A 15658-nucleotide genomic window follows, 5' to 3' on the forward strand; every position below is an offset into this window, starting at 1 on the left:
TTATTCCAATAAATATTTTATAAAATAGGCATAAAAACAATTCATACTTTCTCATTCCAAATTCCTTTCTAACTCTGAGTAGTTAATAACACTGTGACGAATAATTATTTTTTTAATTTTAAAATGGTGTTGCTATTTAAACTTTGAAGCTTTATTTTAAGTCATACAGTTAAATTTTCAGGGAAAAATGGGATCCCGAAGTCGAAAAATTTTGGTGATGTTAAATGATGACAAAGACATTGAGAATATATCGAAGAAATTTATGTGCCTAAAATTGATAACATTCAAGCCACCTTCGTTGAAGACCACCAGCATAAAAAAATCATCATCACCATCATCATATCAGCTCACTCCACGGACGCCCACTGCTGAGCAAATGCCTCCCCTAATGTTTTCGACGACGATCGGTCCTGCGTTGGTTTTGTTTTTTTGGCGGCGGGTCTTGAAGAACTTAGACCCACTGCACGGACAATTTCCACCAGTCCGTCGTTGAGCTGAGCTCATCCACATCTACACAGTCGGCCAGGCTATCAAAGCGATTTTGGAGTTCGTGTTAAAAGCTCTCAGGGTTTTGAATCTGAGCAGGCGCAGACCCTATCAGCCGACCCCTCTCAAGCTTGACATCGATATTCAACGTGCCTCGGACAAGTCGGTGATCATTTCCTGTTTTCACAGCATTGATCACTGAGACATCATTAAATATGTGCTTGTTCGCTTCTGTCGGAGATTATGGCCCGCTGCCCCGCCGTTACTGTGGCTGCCGCCGTAGCTAGGACTAGCGGGGCCGCCGAGGACTGGGGGACAATTTTTTGTCGTGTCTGCTATTTAGGGGGATTTGGCATAATCGCCAAGCTTGCCAGGCGGGTTGGCGATCGCAGTTGTAACCATGTATTTAGAAGGCGCTGCTGCCCACCCTCTAGTGGTTTTCTCTCTATCGCCTCTTACGATACCCACGGGATGAGATGGGGTGGCACTATTCTACGCCGGTCGGCGAAGAATAGAATGTGAAGACATGCGTGAGATTACAGATACCTCTTTAAGGGATAGATCTCGTGCTATGTGATTCATTTGTTTTTTATGAAAGCATTGTTGCTATTGTTATTTTAGTTTCTTAGATACGTTTTCTTTTATATCGTTTTTTTTTTTTGTTAAAGATTTACTGTAAAATGCAAAAGTACAACAATAAATATGAAGATTGTTTGTAGTTTTATGTTTGTTAGTTTTGATTTGTTTAAGTAGAGTTAGTGAGTAAGTGAGTTTGATTTGTTAGAGTAAAGTAAAAACGGACTGATTACTATGGACAAAGATTTTATAACGTTAATATTGACGCTAATTTTAGAGGCAAATTCCAAAGAGTTTCGCTAGAGTTTTTTAAGATTTTTCAACAGAAGTTCCTAAAAAAGATGTACAATTATAAAATAAAACATTTTTTGCAACAAATAAACTAGTTTCTATTTTTCAAAATCTTTAAAACACAAACGATAAATATGGTCATAATTACAAGACGATTTAAATGTTGGTGGAACAAAGGCATAAATGTACACCTTATTTTGAAAAAAATATTAATAGCAATTAACAAAAAATATTTGACACTTGCAAAGTACATGGCCATATTCACAAATAAATAGGTCGTATTTCATGCAAAGAACAAACACTTTGAAGCAGTACAAAGACGAATAATACGACTCGAAATGCAAAAAAAACTTTAAAATGGCTCTCCTGTAAAATTACAAAAAGTGCAATTGAGCCCTTGTACCACCGAAGGTGCGATATATTGTCCGGGAGCATCTTTATAGACCCCGCTATGTTTTAATGGCGCCAAATTCCAATATATGTCAGATACTCTCGAATGTCAATTTAAGAATATTGCTTAACCTGTATGAATTGTGAAAAGAAATTTAATCAATCAAAAAATGTCCGACGCAAATAGATTTCTAAAATTGGATAGTAGATCTTTAAATCGGGGCGTTCAAACAAACAAACTATTCGGCTGTATTATGTTAATATAGATAAAACGACGTAACCGTGTCAGTCTGTATGAATAAGTTTCCATTTCTTGGCACTATCGACCAGTTAAGACTCTTTACACGGTAACCAACTGACCACAGAATGGATTTCCGAACGACTTGGATTACTTTCCGATTTGGCGCGAATAAATTTATATTTCGAATAATTCATACAGACATACCTAAATTGAGGTCATTTTTATTCTGTGTATTTTGGAATTACCAAGTTTATAAGGAAACTTTGTTTTGTTTACAATTTAGAACATCAGACGACGATGTTTACGTATAGTATTTTTTGTGTGTAGTAGCTACTAATTTCCTTTCCAAGAATTATTTTCTAAAATGTCTAATTCTATAGCTAGAGCTAAGCATAGAACGCAGAGATTTGGAAGAGGAAATTAGTATTAATTTTAGATGTGTAAGAATTTTCAATTCGATTCTTTCTGATCCTACGTTGGGACTGGCGATCAAAATGTATTGGATGTTTTCAAAAGTTGTTAGATTAAGAGTACAGTGATTTAGTGATTACTGACATAGTCCGTGACCAAAGCTTCTACAAATAAAGCATTGTGGTGCGTAAAACATAATAATTATTAAAAAACATAAGCAAACAGGGTATGTAAAAATTATTAAACATTTTTTATGTAACTTTATTTTTAAATTATTATAGTTATGCACTGGCAAAAATGTCAACTTAATATAACGCATTAATGTTATTATGATACAAATTTTTATAAATATTTTATATCATGTACTTATTAACTAAATTAATGCATAATTAATGTAAAATATTCCATTTGGACACATTGTATTTAATTTTATTGTTAATTATTTATACTAGAAAACGAAGTAGCAATTATATGATATCTGAACGATTTCTATACTTTGCGGTTGACGGAAACAACGAACCCGCGTTGCCACGTAAAAACCAAGTTATATTAAATCGAAACGTATCATAATAATACAGTGTATATATATATGTATATATATATATAGGAGAAGGATAGAAGTTTAATCCACCACCCTGCTCCACTGCAGGTCGGTGGATATATTCTATTACTACTATTAGTAGCGATAGCTATCAGGTATCTATGATAACAATCGGGACCAACAGCTTGTAGTGCTCTCCGAGTCACAGTATTTGTACAAATATAAATATATATCCCGGGCGGGAAGCGAATCCGCGATCGCCGGTGTGTGAAGGCCCTCGTGGTGACGTACCATTACACAACAGCGACTTATACGCATATAAACATAGGAGATATACGAGGATAAGCAAGGAAAATTAAGATTTAACTGAAAGATAGAAATATAGGTACAGTCATTACAAACCAATTATTTTTTCACGTATCATAATGTGAATTTCCGTTGTGAAAATAATCGTTTTTAAATTATATACAACATACTCTTTTTGTAAGCTATTATTTGTAATATGTCTGATTCAATACCCATGTAAAAACAAACATAAGACGTACTCGGAAAAACCAAACAGAAGTGCTATAGAAGACGTGGTATCGAGTTTAAAAAATTATTCTTGGATTGTATAGTTTTTTATATGAATTGTTGATTCTTAGGTGTTGTAGTAGATAGATGTGGGTTGTGCCAGAAAACGTTAGTAAAAAAATCTTATCATAACTTTTACCGAGCGATAGAACCGATAGAACTATGTGGTGATATATTTTATTTCTACCCTCAATTGATGATATTTTAAAATGTTTATATTAATTAAACTTTAGTTCATTTCATGAAAGTGATTCTTATAGGAAATAAAGACTTAACCCATATAGAGTATTTGTTACAGCATAAATTCCGAAATGGATTAAACTACAATTTTTTTTATTATAAAAGAAAAATAAATGTGAGAGCTACGAAATAAGTGTATTTTGTCACAGTATGAATTTTTATTCAAAATAATAAGACATAATTTTTAATTTTAAAATATTTCGTTATTTGTATAATATTTATTTATTTATTGAATGCAATCTTACATAACTTATACATAAGATATAAAGATGTTTATAACCATACTGCAGTTTATGCAGAACGAACCAAATTGTTTTTATATTGAATATACTTTAAAAGGTTGTTTATAATAATTATAAGGCATGATGGTTTCGAAACAAAACGTGTCAAAATAATCAGTGCATGACTTATCCATCCAGAGACGAGTGTAAGACATGATTACGATACGCGGCTTACGACAACGTCCAGTCAAGGTTTCCCAATATATGTTGTTAGTAAATAAACACTATTAGGAATCAAACTGGGACGTAAATAAAAGACTTGCTGGGTACGTAATGCTGTAATGCCTTTCAAAAAAATAACCACGAGATTTTTAAGGACAACTTCTTTACGCACGATTGACTTAGGGAGTAAGCTGGTAAATGCGTGACGAGAACGTTACGAAAAGTGTGATCGGGTGAAATGAACGGAAGTTGAGAGGAAGATATAACTTAGTAAAGATAGAAAGAGAGAGAGAGTTACGTGTCGTAAGTTTTACTTCAGTCGTGTGGTCTACAGCACACTCGTTTTTAATAATAAAATATTTGGAAATATTTTAAAAAATTTTTCATCGCTAACAATACCTAGTTGTCTATATCTATACAAATAAATAAAATTGGAGTGTCTGTTTGTAATATTACAATAATCGCTTTTTACTAAATTCATATGTATACACGGTACATACATATACCAAAATAACATTTTTTACAATTTTTGCCTGTCTGTCTGTCTGTTTGTTCCGACTAATCTCTGAAACGGCTGGACCATATTTTACGGGACTTTCACTGCCAGATAGCTGATGTAGTAAGGAGTAACTTCGGCTATTTTTATTTTAGATTTTTTTATTTTAATTTCTAACTAAATATTTTTTTTTAATTCCACTCGGACGAAGTTGCGGGCACAGCTAGTAGATGTGTAGAATGACTTTAAATATACTTTTCAATAGAAAATAGCGCTAACAGGCGCTACAATTTCATTTTAAACTAAAAGTGTTAAAAATGATAACGCTGTTTCATTGCTGCAGTTACTAAATCAAGTGTGCCAAGGTAGGGCCGCGTCACTCAATCACACTGTGGCACACATACATAAATAGACAAATTTTTCAATGCGAGCCTTATTACGAGTTTCTTAAGATCTTAAATTAATTCAAACTAGAAATAAGGTTAAAGTTTGTACTTCTTCTTGATTTAGAGCTATAAGGTAACTTTATCGTTAAAAATAAAAATAAACGGGGGCACGACAATACTAAAGATTTATATTAATATTCAAAACATTGAAGAAATATTACCTTTATTAAAAAAAATAATCGAGGGGCCAACTGCAAGACACTAAAAAGATCACCAATTAGTTTTATATAACATGGCGTTTAAAATGATAAATAGCATTTAAATTATAAATGAACGAAATAAAATACGTGTGTTTGTAGTTTAAAGATTCAGTTATTATTTGTGTTTTGTTATCAGAAAAGGCTATGCAAGCATCCGACGTATATTACTTTACTCAAAATATGTGCAAGTACTCATTAAGTAATACTCTTTGAGTTATTCCAAATGTTTTAATCAATTCAACTATAATAGGCTATGGTGTCGGAAGTCAGACTTAACAAATATTTGCTATTATGTAATACAAAGCAACGTCAGTTTGATCTCAGCTGTGGACAGTTACTTTTATGGGTTCTGAAAAAATAACACTAGTTAAAATTATATTTTTCAATTCACCTCAATGTAATAAAAGTAATGGAATCTTTAAACTCCATGTTTTACAATTCGTTCTAACCTACCAATTATTAAGAAAACCTGTTAAGCATTTATACATTGCAAAAATCATTCAAAAGAGCGAACGGAGGTCGTTGTTCCTTTTTAAATAAATGAGTCGTTCTTAGAAATCAAGCAGTCTCACATCATCTTTTTATACTTATTTGACTTTGGACATAGTCCCGATCATTTTATTTAAATTCTATTCGTTTTATTGTTTAGATTTTGTTTCATAAAGGTTGCATCCATCGTGACCGTCTGTAACGTTCTAACAATTTTATTAGTCATGACCGTATTAAAAGGTCATGTATTTGTTTCATTTGAATAAAAAATACACAAACGACCGATAACTTTTATGTATTTGAAAGTAATTATGTATTTATTCATAAAGTAATCACAGGTAAACCTAGCAATTCTCATATTTATAGATACATAAATAATATAGAATAATTTTTCCAGTTGCTGTCCTAATTTATTTCATAGTTCTCAATATTTTAGTCGTATTATTTGTGTTACAAACTATTTAGCTCACCGTTTGGATTAAAAACCTGTATGTGCTTTGGACAATTAGGTTAGTGACTTTTGATAGGTAAGTATACTTCGTCAAATAACGTAACACTTATCAGCTTTGCATTTGTTACATTAAACGATAATACCTATCTTCATTGGAAAAGTCTACTGCGCAAAAAAATAATACTGACAGTTATTAGAGACAGATTTTATCAAATATTTACTTTATTATAAAGAAAATTATCTGTTACGCGTTGCCACAACGGTCACAGGACTGATTTGTGACTGTTGCACTGACGATTGGAGATTTGATCCCCGCACATGTCAAAAATTTGTATTGGCCATACAGATGTTTGCCGTGGTCTCGGTGTTTGTGCAGTCCTTTTGGGTTACTCTACCATGCCTCGGAGAGCACGCTCAGTCGTCGGTCCCGTTTGTTATTATGTACACCTGATTATTCATAGTGATGTTTACTTTTTAAGTGTTTCTAGAATTGCAATTAAGGACTATTTATAGACTATTACAAGTATTGGTTGATATCACTTAATAAACAGGAACTTATTAAAATTATCTTTATATTAAAATGTTGTGCCACATAATTTTATGAGCGATAGTGAAAATCCCCTGCATTTTTAAAGAGAATAAGTAACCAAAAACGTACGATAAAAACAACAGCAGTAACAGTACGATAAAATTTAACAATATAATTATTAAAAATTAAAACGCGCAATCATAATGTAGGTTACGTTTATATTACACATAATACATACATATAACTAAGAAGAATAGATTCTTAATATTACTCAGTTGGATACAAAAAAAGTGTGACTGAAACGATACGTCACTACCCATGAATAATTACTAGGAATCACTATAGCGCTTGCACGCGTCTGTGGTGTGATCGTTCACTCGACACGTGATAGCAGCCATTGAGATTGCAGACTCGCCATCGAGGTATAGAGCATGGTGAACCATGAAAGTGACCTTTGATATGAAATGAAATGTAAACTAGCGATGGTATTGTGGCTCAAGATTATCTATCAATGACCTCCTCGTGTCTCGTTTGTGACATCGTCGTTGATATCCGGTTCGATACATTAGGTAAATTTAATATGTCAAGAGTCTAGACTATTAAGATGAAATGATTTAGAGAAAATCAAATAGTTTTTATATTGACATATTTGACCAATAAATTTTTTTTTTTAAAGATTAAGCTTCATCGATTATACGAAAGGTAAACTTAATGTTTAGTTCATTTTAACAGTTTAAGTATTTTATTAAAAGTTATAATATTTTCCTGATGTGATAACATTAAGAGTTGTTTGACTATGTAAGATTTTTTGAATATTTCTTCTTGGAAATATAGACGGATATAATGTGTTAAAATTATGTATATTTATTAAACCGTAAAATCATTATAGTTGCACGTTACACTTGTGTGGTATCAAATCTTAATTACGGTCAACGTTTTATCACTTATTACCAAGTAAAATATTTGCAGAATCCTATCTAGTAGTAGTTGTTAATAATAATTAAATAAAAAAACAAAGAAAAATCAAACTATTTCTCGTACATTTATACTAGACTCACTGTAAATAGTATAATAATTATAGAAACAGGAACAAAAAATTTTAAAGCATTTAATTTTAAATTGCTTCGTTAAATGTCAAGGAAAAAGCTGTTTTATTAAATTCAAGATTTTTTTTTTTTAATTTCTTCAAAGAATAATATAGAATTTAAATAAGATATTAATGCAAAAGTTATGAAAACTTCCATTTAACTTACTTTTACACCACACAATTATATTTCCCTTTTTAACCGACTTCCAAAAAAGGAGGAGGTTCTCAATTCGACTGTTTTTTTTTTTTTATGTATGTTACATCAGAACTTTTGACCGGGTAGACCGATTTCGACAAATTTTGTTTTAATCGAAAGGTGGTGTGTGCCAATTGGTCCCATTTAAATTTATTTGAGATCTAACAACTACTTTTCGAGTTATGTCTAATAATGCGTTTTTACTTGACGCTTTTTTCGTCGACCTACGTTGTATTATACCGCGTAACTTTCTACTGGATCTACCGATTTTGATAATTCTTTTTTTGTTGGAAAGGGGATATCCCTATTAGGGGGTAATAAGGAAACCAGGATCTGATGATGGGACCCTAGAGAAATCGAGGGAAACTCTCGAAAATCCGTAATAACTTTTTACTGAGTGTACCGATTTTGATAATTTTTAATTTAATCGAAAGCTGATGTTCATCATGTGGTCATATATAAATTTTATCAAAATCTGATAACTACTTTTTGAGTTATCTTTGATAACGCGTAGGTACTTGACTATTTTTTCGTCGATCTACGTTGTATCTCTTTTTTGTACTTTTTTGTACGTTGTACTCATCGATGAAATTGAAGTCGGTTTTTTTTCGTTTGTGAGCAAACACTATATCTACAAAGTATTTCAAAGCAATGTTGTAGTAGGTACGTTTCGTAATAGAGCTACATTGAGATAGGGCACAGCAGGATTATAGCCTGCTAAAAATCAACTTGATTGCCAACTTAGTTGTATGAAAAAATTGTTATTTATTTATTATATATTGTTGTTATTTATTAAATGTATATAATTTAGAGATAGGTTATTGTATATTTGACTATGAAGTTTTAATATCTAGCTGCATTGCAAACAAATAGTGTTAAGGTTTGAAAATTAAGACTAAGCTATATAACACACTAGCTGTACCCTGCGCGCGTTGCTAAGCTTTTTTTTGGTCGTACCAACTTAGAAACCTTTGTGAGCTCATGCACAACACTTTTTTAAAGTTCATAAAATTATCAAGTGGATAGTTTACAATTATGTAAAGGACATACAGACAAACATTCATTTATATAACGACAAAAACGTAAAGATTAAATTATTGTACTAATTGTATTTAATTATAACTTTATATATTAATTTATATAATTATTATAAATTTAGAACAAGGACTTTATTTATTTGTTTCTAATAAATTCATTGATAATGTAATCAATTTAAATGTATTAGTCATAAAAATGCGGAATCTGTACCAGTTGTGGAAACATTTAGCACCAGAAATCCTCTAGTGGTAGTAGGTATGGGTTTTTACAAACCGGTTACATAAAATTTTGGATCGTTGAAATTTGTAATCATGTGAATCATACAGATAAATGGCTTGTCTCTTATGTAATAATGTATAATAAAATATATCTAATTGTGAGTGACAGATAATATATTTATTTACCATTGATATCTTTACACGAAATGCACCATTATAATTGTTTATTAATTGTATTGTGAAACAGTTTGAGCTATCAAAACATAAATAATAATAATTTGTAGCTAGATCATTTTCAAACACACCTCTCGAACCAACTTTTTGTGCATAAGGAAAGTACGTCCATTTTGTAGCATAGGTATCAAAATGCCATCATCATCAAGCTTAAAATACACAAACATACAAAACGATGAATTATAGTTAGATAATTACGTTTACTTTATCTAATTAGTTCATATAGGTATACATGTACTAGTTCTAAAGATAGAAATAGTAGATAAATTTTTAACACAATCTTATCGTTAAACAAAAATATCTAAAATGATAGATTACACACAGGTGAAGATCAATCATGCTTTTTATAATTAGCACAGAACGATAATCTGGATTAATTTTTATATAACGGATCAAAGCTCAACCTAGTTCCCATATAGGTACCTCAAATGATATTTTGTTTAACTTATACACGTCTTGATAGCATGTTTTTTTTAACATCCATTGGCTCTTAAGTGCCAATGCCTTTTTTATTTACATTTTTATTTTCAAAAATTTGAGGTTTATTTTTTTTTTTAATACTGCATACTTCAAATTACGAACTAAAGCTTTGATAACATGTTTAAAATTTAACGTTCAGTGATCTAAACGAATCGGTTTTTTTTTGTGTAGAAACCAGGTTTTATAGTATATTTATCAGATTAGTCATATTAAACAATAACTATGGCTTATAATTCTTACGTAATGAAATATCTAGTATAGAGTACTTGTAAGAATAGAAATAGACGTTATATGCAGTAAAAATATTATTGTTTACTGCATGTGAGTCATTGACATCAAAATATAGATTATGACAAAACTACTTCTTTTCTACGAAAAACTGTTATCAAACTAAGTTAATAAGTTACCAGCGACCCTATTTTTTACGTGGGGAAATCGATTATAGATACCCTCCGGCCCGGGGGCGCCAGAGGGTTATGTCAGACTCCTACTGACTAAGAAACCACCACGTGTGAGCAGTCGTCCGCCTGGGTAGGGCGAGATGGGGTCGCGCTAGCATTCGTCACCTCGTCCTGGAAGTTACTAGCGACACCCCCAGTTATGAACGGTTGTAAAAACTATTAGTGTTCCTCCACTATATTATTATATGTATTATACATAAGTATCTATAAACCTTTCTCTGGAATAACTCTATTTACTTAAGGAAATTGGCATCAAAATCCGTTGCGTAGTTTTAAAGATCTAAGCATACAGACTGCGGGAAGCGACTTTATTTTATCCTATGTAATGATGTAACTATATATTACTGTCATCTACTACTACTGAGTCGGCAATAATGTATTACACAAATAATGTAGAGATCTTAGTCATATCCGTAAGCCGTTTAAATTACATGGTTTTAATGTATACGGCAAAAATTATGATGTTAAATTATGTGAATATAGTGTGACTTCATCATATTCAGTAGAAATATTGTTCTATTCAGTGTTTATATTTCCATCATCATCATGAGTTCAGCCTATCGCAGTCCACTGCTACACATAGGCCTCCACAAGTTCGCGCCAAAAATGTCGTGAACTCATGTGTTTTGCCCATAGTTACCACGCTGGGCAGGCGGGTTGTTGACCGTTATATTACCAGAAGGTAGTGAAATAGGTACCGTTGCAAAAATCTCGACTTAATACGAAATAATACGTTATATCAAACGAGTCCTGTAAGATATCTTAAACCAATTATTGTTTGTTTTTGATAATAGCTGAGCTCGCGACTTCGTCCGCGTGGAACTTTACATGTTTAACGTGATTCTTTAAATTGGCATAACTTTTTTAGTTATAAACCGATTGACATGAAACAAACACTAGTGTTAATTACTAAATCGGATAAGCTGTATCTGAGTTATCTGTGTGCACAAACGCGCCGACAAAAAGACAAAACATTCTAACAATCGTTGTTTTGGGTGCTATTTGCGTTGATTTAGGTCCCAATAATATTTTTTCTCATATATCTTTCATAGCGATCCGTCACATTTTTATTATATGTATTGATTTGCTATGTTCTTGAAAACTATTGAGCCTTGAGTATAAATATACCTATATTTAAGAATTTTATAAAGATGTAGAGTTTGAGCAAGTTCGTGAAATTTTTAGATTTGATTTGAAATAATTTTCGGTATATAGGATTTTTTATTTATATATGTTATGATTCATTAGAAAAGAGTTATTAAAAAATTAAATTATTATGTATTTTTGAAAAAGTTATACAAAGTTGGAGATGAACATTGGAATATAAGGCGAAGGAACTTTAAAACTTTAAAATGTATTCGAACTGAATAAAACGTCATCTTACTATTCTTACATAAAATGTTATTGTTTTAAATTTTACGATATGACGTCCGACACGCCTTTATGTTATTTACATATAGAAACTTATCATTTTCCAATACATTGTTATTACTTATAATACGATAAGAAACATTCACATAATAATCTAACATTCGATTTCAAATATCGGTCATTATTACGACCTCAGTTATCTCGAAAAAATTTATCTTGCTAGAAATTAATGTGTTAATATGATCGTAAAAATTAATGCATAGACTTCGACTGTACTATTCCATTGAAATCACTCGTATTATTGAAATCACTAAAATCTATGAAATATATTGGATAAATAATTGTAATTTAATATACCAGACTGATGAATATAAAGTATGTAAACCACATTAAATAATTCATGGTAAACGAAAATAATGTTTTTGTACAAATTAAACTATACCTATCTTTGTTAAAAGGTATATATTGTGGAGAATTTCCTGCCTATCAAAAATATTCGTAACACACTAATAATGATGTTTATTGCTAATCGTATTTATTACTTTAAGAATATGTTAATTAAGCTTCCAATTTTTTTGATATTTTAGACAAGTTTCAAACGGGAAAATATAATTGACAAACGGTTTATTCATAGGATAGTTCTATTTCTTAATGTATTAGTATATTTGTATAAAATTCCAAAACAGTATTTTATACTAATTTACAATTATAATAGTAGGCTTGTAGTTGTTATTTTACAATTTTGGAATTCATACAGTAAAACGAGGTAAAAAATAAGTAAACGCCGCTCGATATCATAAAAATTTTCCACATGTCTTTTCTAAATGTACAAAAGAATCACCTCCATTGATGATGACACCAATAATAAACACGTGACACTGATGTTGGTTTAAATGAAAGCAATAGTATTCATTAATATTAAACATTAGTTATGAATTGTGTGGAAAATCAAGTTTGTTCAACTTCAGTCGTCTAGATTTTTCCGGAAAGATTTTACAATGACGTTATCTTAACATGTAACTGAATTAAACTGTATTTTTACGGACATGCTAAACGAAAAAAAAATAATAGTTTACCAAAATTTTCTTACATAACTAATTGTTACCAAAATCAATCAATTTATCATGTAGCATCTGATTCCTCCTTTGGACTGTCCTCATTATAGAAAAAAGAAAACGAGTAGTAACTATTTAAGTTTTATGAAATACTAGTTTAAAATGAATGGTAAAAACCCCATAACCAGTAACTACAAATACATTTAAATTATTATATTTAATATAATTTTATTTAATTATTATATTTGGTTATAAATTAACAGGAACACGAAATGACCAAAGCCAGACATATTACGAATAATTTTAAAACACAAGCGTCTATTTGTATAATTAGTACATAAAAAACTTATATTAGTTTATAACGAGTTAATTTGAGGTTATACACCTATTCAAATGAACCAAGAGGAAATTTGTTATATTATAACTACGTAGTTAGTTTCACAAACCATTTGACTCAAATCGGCATTAATTTAACTGCTGTGATTTTTTCTGCTAGTTTGACACTAAAGAAAACTAAGCACTAACAGCTAGGTACTGTAGTCTCATGGTACCACCGAAGAATTCTCAATTAGTATTTTCACGAACTCGGCCGCTTTCTCGTGTAACGAGGCAATTTTTTAAATCATCGTCCATTCTGAGACAGTTAAATATGTATGATGTTCTTAGCAACAGAATCGTCGATTTGAGACAAAATATTATTATTTTTTTATCTATTGGGTAATATCAGACGCTCGAGACGTTGACGCACAAAAAAGTCAAGGGCAACAGTCGGATCCAGAATCTTGACCCCGTAACGAACCTCGTTGTTGCTACGCGTTCCGAGTAATTTTTTACCTGATTTTTTTTTTTCATTAATTCTTGAACTCCTACATCATTTTTATTTTATTAAAGTTAGTTACACAATTGTTTTGTAAAGAAAATATCTACTAATTTGCTCCTTGTAGTCGACATCGTGTGTTCAACGAAAAAATGGTATATAATTCGATAGTGGAACAGGCTGTCAAACATCTCATGACTAGTCACAGATACAAAGCAATAGACACATTAATCAACCAACATAAATACAGGAGATATAGTATATCTACGACGTTTTAATTAAATTATTTTTACTCCATGGTTTATCTATTAAAAATATTATTATTTATTCTATAAAAATTGGATCACTGCCTAAAAATATAGTTGTACGTTATCGATTTATAAATATAAAATATTTATGTTTTGTCAAAACTCACTCACGCCATTGACTAAACTCACATTTGGAAATATTTCAAGAAATTTTAATACACAAATCCGCCTCGTGATATAAAAACGACATTTTTTTTGTCTAGAATTTCATAGTCTAATCTAGATCTAATAACACGAATAATACACTTTTTAATTTTGTAACATTAATGTATCTAATTGTTATTTTGTAGTGAGGGGGCTGTTCGCTTTATTTCAGTTATGAAATGAAAGAAGAGGGTATTTCCAAATAGACAAGTACGAGTAAGTAAGTTCACTATAAGGTAATATCTTTTTTTAAGAATAATTACTGTACGGGTACATTATCTTAATAAGTAAAAAACAATTTTGTAGTTTGTTAATGTATTTTGCCATCATGATTGTGATTTTTTTTTGTGGTGTTGTTTTTTTTGTGCTTATAAATAACCTTTTGGCGAAATAAATAATTTCATTTTATCTACTTAGAAGTTTAATTTTATGACATTTAAAAGTTTTATTTTTTGCTTGTAGAAAAAGCATTTTTTTTAAATATCTGTTGAATAACAGATTCACATTGATCGACGCGATGTAACTAAGTTGGCATTTGTATTGCTTTAATACTATGATTCAAAGCGTGACATTTAATAGCTTACATACTGCTAAAACATTTAGCATTCTATATTATTAAAGAACTGATAAAATCTAGTTAGAAATTCTACAAGAACAGAATAAAGATAATTTTAACCAGATAGTATATAGAAAATAGAGAGAAAAATAATAAAACCACAAGACGTAATGTGCAAGAATAACTAACTGCTAAAACAAAACCAGTTTACTTGTATTTTGAATTTTTTTTATTAATGTTGTAGCTTCAAAGGTTCTTGGTAGCAAAGTTTTATGTCAAAAGTCGTAAAATGATTTTGATAAATTGTAAATATTTAAGACTAGTAATGGATCAAATGTTTTCTTAAGTATTTGAGAAATAACGCGTTGTTTACTTTTTGGTTCCAATTTGATAGAATACAGTTGAACCGAAGCCAAATGCATATTTTGCAAAACGGTGTAATAATAACCCAGACATTGCTATACATTCCTACTGATACCTACGTTATGGTTAGTGTCGCAGTCTGGTCATTAGTCACATGATGAAAACGATACTTGGTGAAAGGAAATGCCTTCTCGACATATGTATAATCCAAATCAAATTTTGTAAAAAATCTAACGAATGTGGTGTGGTGGATTTTCTCCTGTTTCTAACGTCACTGCTGGGCAAAATAAAATGTTATAAGTCTAGGATTACGGCATATTGGCGGATATAGATGCTGCAAACTTTCGTTCAAGACAAATTTTTCACAATGTCTTCATTAATGACTGTAATTTGACCTTAGCACTAGAAAACTAAGCAGTGCTTGTCCGAATTAGAACCTTTCTTGTTGTTTGTTCTTGTTATGCAACAGAACAGTGCAAGAAATAATCATATATTCCGTACGTCATACGCGTACATACTGAACTGTT

General features: G+C 30.8%; 1 protein-coding gene and 1 long non-coding RNA gene across 2 annotated transcripts in view; one reads left to right on the forward strand and one right to left on the reverse strand.

The window, feature by feature from the left end:
* LOC123655300 overlaps positions 1 to 15658 on the reverse strand; it is a 202694-nt gene that overhangs the window by 33012 nt on the left and 154024 nt on the right. The window lies entirely within an intron of this gene.
* LOC123655302 lies at positions 7371 to 14428 on the forward strand. The gene is made up of 2 exons (XR_006743379.1): positions 7371 to 7505; positions 14359 to 14428. It is a non-coding gene; the product is annotated as an uncharacterized LOC123655302 (long non-coding RNA).

The sequence above is a fragment of the Melitaea cinxia genome, chromosome 7, assembly GCF_905220565.1.
Source record: "Melitaea cinxia chromosome 7, ilMelCinx1.1, whole genome shotgun sequence".
NCBI lineage: Eukaryota > Metazoa > Arthropoda > Insecta > Lepidoptera > Nymphalidae > Melitaea > Melitaea cinxia.